This window comes from Scophthalmus maximus, chromosome 7 (genome assembly GCF_022379125.1).
Source record: "Scophthalmus maximus strain ysfricsl-2021 chromosome 7, ASM2237912v1, whole genome shotgun sequence".
NCBI classification, from domain to species: Eukaryota; Metazoa; Chordata; class Actinopteri; order Pleuronectiformes; family Scophthalmidae; genus Scophthalmus; species Scophthalmus maximus.
In genome coordinates this window covers 22,699,347-22,705,401 of record NC_061521.1, presented here as the reverse complement: position 1 = coordinate 22,705,401, position 6,055 = coordinate 22,699,347, and positions in this window count along the sequence as shown.

Sequence of the window (6,055 nt, the reverse complement as noted above, 5' to 3'; positions counted from 1 at the left end):
GGGATGGGGGGGTAGTATAACAGTTGCTTTAATTTCTACCAGACTGATACTTATAATTAGTGAAAACTGAAGAAGAAAAAAAGGGAAAGCTGATTAAACGCCCAAACACTCGAGAAATCCACGAACAACCGTTAATGTTCCACGGGGGAAAAAGAAGGAGCACAAAGGGTTTTCTGTCTCTTTCAGATCAGCTGGCAGGTCGTGATCTTTATCTTCACCCCATCACATCTATTTTTCAGCCAAAGCATTTCCATATACTTTGTAAACATCTCTTCTCACCTCCCTTGTATTTCCATTCGGTCCTCCCTGCTTTTTTAAGAGATTAAATATGCAGGGATGTTTCTGTTCTTTTTTCTTTTTTTTTTTACACCCCAAGGCTGCAGAACCTCGTCCCCGCTCGGAGTTGTAAGACTGTGGCGCCTGCAGCCGAGGTGCTTTATCCTGGTGCTGCTGGAACAGTAGTTATAAATGAAAGACGACTTGTCTGGTCCTTGGGAGATCTCTGAGGACCCCCGGATGATATTTGGGGAAGAATGAGAAAGAAGGAGCATGTGTGACAGGACAATGCCAAGTGCTGCTTTAAAATTCCCCTCGGCGTGCAGGAGCAATGGTGTGACCTCATGCGGGTCCGTGCATGTATATATATATCTGGTGCAGTTGGGAGTTTTCCAGGCAGGGGTTAACCTCCGGAGTGATGCTTCGCGGAGCGCGATGAGAGGATGCGTACTCAGGGACAACACAAGCCTTTCCAAACAGCACTCAGTCTGAATAATGCAGCAGTAGGGAGGAGGGAGGGAAAGGAACAGGAGGAGGAGGAGGAGGAGGGAGCGAGGGGTGAAGGGATGGAGAAGAGGAAGAATTTGAGGGTGTCAAAGAGATTGTGCAGTAAGTGTGGGGGGGGGGGGGATTTACAGAATGAAGTGAGCACAGCAGAAGGTGCGGGCGAAAAGAGAGAGAGGGAACAAGGGAGATGAAGATGAAATGGAGGGGAAATTGCTCGAATGGGGAGGACAGCTGTTCCACGCCGATACAGAAGAGGAGAATGAGAGAGGGAGAGACAGGCGGGGGGAGCGGGACAGGAGAAGGGGAGATGGAGGTGAGGGCAAGAAGAATATCAACTATGGAACACACGTGCAGCACATTTCTCATGCACGCCACCGACTGACACGGAGAGGGCCAGCGGAAACTTTGTGGAGTTTTGGACAGTCCACCGGACGACGACGCCCCGGCACACTGGGCCTGCTCGTCAAAACATCACGGACTGCCGTGGAGGAGGGTGAAGAGTCGAAAGGACCATGTGCATCGGTTTATATCACTAACAATAAATGAATATTGGTACTTATTTCGATATAATTATCATTAGTAAGTCATCGAGAAATTACAATTCAAACAGCTGAATGATTACTTAACTTGCAATTTTTGTACTCTTCTGGCGGCATCTGGTGGTAAAGTTGCAAAGCGCAACCAACGGAGCACCCGACAGGGGACACTTTATGGTGGCGCACCGCTAACTCCATTTCCGCGACGTATTCTGGACCGTTTTTCTGCAACAACTGTATTCAACAGGACGTAGCAAACACGGAGAGGCTCGCGCGGAGGTCGGGTCCACCTCATGTTACTATATTTAAATCATTCAGAGAAAAAAAATAAATAATATTACACACTGTAGCTTTTATTTTCAGATGTATATTTGAGTAAGTTTCAATTCGGCTTCCATCCTCAACAAGACTGAACATTGACGTCAATAAACTCAACATTAGTACCGATTGCTGCATTTGATACAGTCGACTATCACACCCTTCTGAACAGGTTGCAGACTTGGAGCGGCCTCTCTGGCGGCAAGTGAGCACCGGTGAGGGAGCGTCCCCACAATGTGGTCTGATGAGAAAGGAGATGGGCTGCAGCAGATACGATCGCTGACCTCCGCCTGTTCCCCATGAACATGTCTGTGGGGGAAAGGGCCTCTGCAATGCTATGAATTGAGCGATAATCAACTGCCTCTTTATTTTCATTTCATGATTATTTTTGCAATAAATTCCAAGCAGCAGTGAACACAACAGTGGGATAAGCTTCTCTATTTGGAAAGAGAGTTTCAAGTGTGACATGCTGAACCTGCACATTGTGAAGACAACAAGAAAATCAGAATCGGGGTTGAAGAAAAAAACCCAAACCCATGCCAAGTTTTTTTCCAACTTCCAATTTATCAGTGGCCTGACGCGTGGTGAAGTAAAGAAGGAAACACTTCGGGGGAGGAATGGGCTTTCAGAGGAAACATTTTGGAAGAAATAGCCTGAAGAAAATATATGATCTGAAGTAGGTGAAACTAATTGCAATGCAGATTTTTTGCGTTAACGGTAGCAGAATTTCCACTTGAGAAAAGTAGGAGAGCAAAAAAACTGATCGGACTGATGTCGACGCGCGATCGGCTCGGTCAGTCAGGTCCAAACTCGCTCCTCTTCATCCTCCTTCACATTGATGCGGAGGCAGAGAGAGACTCGCGTTAATGACCGAGGCGTCAAGGCTGCAAGCGGTGTCAAAGTGAAAAGTGAATTACGTAGAGACAATAGCAGCCGAACGTGACCCCCGCACAGCGAGACGCAGCCTCATTTCAGAAGCCTGCACAAGGTGCAGTGGCTGCAGAAGTCTTAGCTCGGGCATCAGCGGCTACCGATGCACAACTGGATGACAAACCGGAGCTTTATCTTTTACGGTGAGCGCGTTCTAGCGGTTCGGAGCAACGCAGGATCAATTTCCACTTATCGATTTAGGTGCAGATAGTCACCAAAGTCAGTCCGTGGGTCCAACAACAGTCAAACAGACGAAAGTGCACGATGTGATTCCCCTGCCAGATTAGCCCGGGCCGCACGGCCAGCTCCGTCGCTGGGGCAAATCCATTTGACAAGGATCCTTGTGCAACAGCAGCGCGTGTGTGTGTGTGCACCGACGCAAAGGAAGCATTTCACCCTTTGCTGGACATATCCTGGATGAACGGGTGATTTACTCACTGGGTCGGCGTCGGGTTGTCCTTCCCAGCGTCTTTTTTCCGATGCACTGTTCCTTGACCTCAGGGGAAAACGTCGTGAGGTCAAGGAAAGGTGTAAAGGACAGCACGTAATTATGTGGACGTGATTGACGTGCTACCCGCCGTGGTGAAACTATACATTTGCCGAAGCAGGACTACAAAATGGGCGTCTTCGCCCCGCGAGTTCTTTTACGTGCACGCAGGCTAAACATGAACAACACAGTAAAAAAATGATCTATTCGTATTTCCTGAAATGCAATAAAAACGATAATACAGCCTGCGAGAACGAAAGGAATAGGTCCGCACATTGAGAATGTTTGCGCACGCTCCTGTCCGCTCATAGTCATCCACTTGACCCCCGTGTGGCTTCAGATGGAAATGCTTCAAGGGCAAGGGAAACTCACACGATGCCTTGCATCGCCTCTCGGCCGTATTCATACTCTTCTGCTTCTTTGGATTTAATCCTTTACGTTCAAGCAGGGCAGGTCTCGTTAAATATTTGATTTGGAATTCTTTATTTCCAACAATTTGAAATGAAATTCCAACAGCGCAATGAATTGTGGGGCGTCTTTTTTTCCCCTTTCCTGTCATATAGGAAAGTCCATCGTACCCTATGCTAAAGGAGATAGGAAGGGAAGTATCAAAGTACTTTTCCTAAGCATTAAAGAATTCTTACCGTGGCTGCCGATTAAATACTTTTTTTCAGAATGAAGCAAAGGATCCTGCTCGAGTATATTGAAAACGGCCGAACGAGGTTTAAGACCCGAGCAGCCAACAAGAGTTGCGCTGATTTGCGGCGGCACAGTTTCGTCTCGGCGGAGATGTTGTGTGAATCATCCAGTGACTGGACATGAAGAGCAGGTTTTTAGTAGCAGGACTTATGACTATTCCAACTAAGACATCCAGAAATACCTGCGTCTGTCTGTCCTTCTTCCGACCTACTTATGCGTTTGATATTTTTATTTTATGGCTTTCACTTTATGTCTGCTCTTGCACTTTAAGTTCTTGTCTTCGTCTTTTCTCCGTGCACTCCAAGTAGAGGCTCTTCAATTTGCCTCCTTCTTTCCCCTCCCTTTATACTTACTGTTCATTGTTACGCACCGAAGCACCAGAGCAAATTCCGCGTATGTGAAAACCTGCTTACCAATAAATGTGATTCTGATTCAAATGTGGTGGGGGGCATTTCTGAGGACCCCCGTGTGGTGCGGTGTCAACTGGGAAGTGTTTTGGATGAGCGGTTCTGAACTGAACCCATTGTATTTGTAATTCCACACACTCTCAAAGACACATTTTGGACAGGCAAAAACATAGTTACTGGTATAGTTCAAATTTAGAATTATACATTTTTACATTTCAAAAAAACTTTTTGATAGTGGAAAAACATTAATAGGAGCAAAAATACATTTTTTGACAGTGATATTCTGTGCTTCGTACCCCGACTGTAAGTCTGACGTGCCAGTAATCAGAGAACGCAACATTTTCCCTGGCATCATCGTCCAAAGGAAGAAAAAAAAAAAGAAGACAAACAAAACCGATTTCGACAGCGAATCCACCGCCAGCCCCCTCTCGGCCTGACGGCTGGTTTAAAAGGGAGGAAATCTAATTTGGAGGTTTTCCGCAAATGGGACGTCTGCTCCATCAGTGGCGTAACTGGAGAGCGGTGCAGCCCCACCAGCACCAAGCGAGGAGAAGACGAGTCGACGAGACGCACGAGTTCAGGAGAGAGATAATGACATTTATAGCAGCTTCGCTTCCCGTCTCTCCGTCTTTGTGTGTGTGGATCACAAATGTGCTGGAGTTTTGGAATGAATGTCAACTTCGACATTATTCCTTTTGCTGCTGTTGACATGTGCAAACCACACATGGCCCGTTTCATTTCAAAGGGAAACAATTGATCTAATATACAGTGGCTGTGTTTGCACACGTCAAAGTCACTGTCAACTGAAAAAAACCCAGCAGAACTAGAATCCTTTTTTTCCCTTTTTTTTTTTTTTTTACAGTATAAGGGATTATTGCCTGTATCACACATTAGAATAAGGATCACTAAAACACATACTATCAATCAGCATCAGCCAGATTATGAAGCATTTCAGACACATTGGGTGTACGAGTAGGATCCCGTCCTCACTTGACACAAGGCATCACATTAAGTTCAAGGTTTTTAATAAGTTAAACCTGTAATAAAAATGGAGGGAAATGTACATAAAGTTGAAAGGCTGAATAAACCTGAATTTGCCTTTAAGCTAACTTGGGTGCGTTTACAATAGTAGGAATGTTGATTAATGTACATTGTCCCTTTTCAATGGATTGACATTAGGTTAAAAACTTCAAATAAGATATTTTTAATTTCTTGAAAAAAATGTAGAAATATAAAAAATGTCCAGATTTCACAGTCGTCTCCTCACACTTCCTTGAAACTTCATGTTTGAAGAGCAACTCAAAAAACAGCCTTGAAGCTCATCTTACACTTCCATGTGTTCATTTAGCTATAATGTAGCATTGCTAATGTAGCATTGCTAATGTAGCATTGCTTCACTCACTTTACCAGGTTTGTTTGTGTTAGCAGTATCTTACAATCCACATCAACGCACATAAGTGAGTTAAAGCCAAAAACACACGGCCCAACATTACTTTCATTTATGTTAACTATGTTGCGGGTTTGGAAATTGTTTCATTGTTTGTTTCTTTGTTCATTTTCTTACCATCGTTACCATCGTGCAGGTGATGTTTGAGAGAGGCCCCGCCCAGAATTTCCGGGCTTTTAAGGTGTCGGTGATGTCATCGCTGACATCACGGGTTGAACCAACTGCGCGAGGGGGTTTCTGTTGACTGGTAATGTTTAATTTGATGGTTAAATTGCTTGTTGATATCCTGTGTTGAGATACTTAACCTTTCATGTAGCGAATGTAGTGATGTAATGAAGCTTGGGAGAAGGAGTTAAATAACAATTAATGTTTCCTGGTATTAAGAGATCTGTATGTGTCAACCTTCGGGGAATACTGGTACGGTCTGAAGTGGTGTAGGTGTTCACTG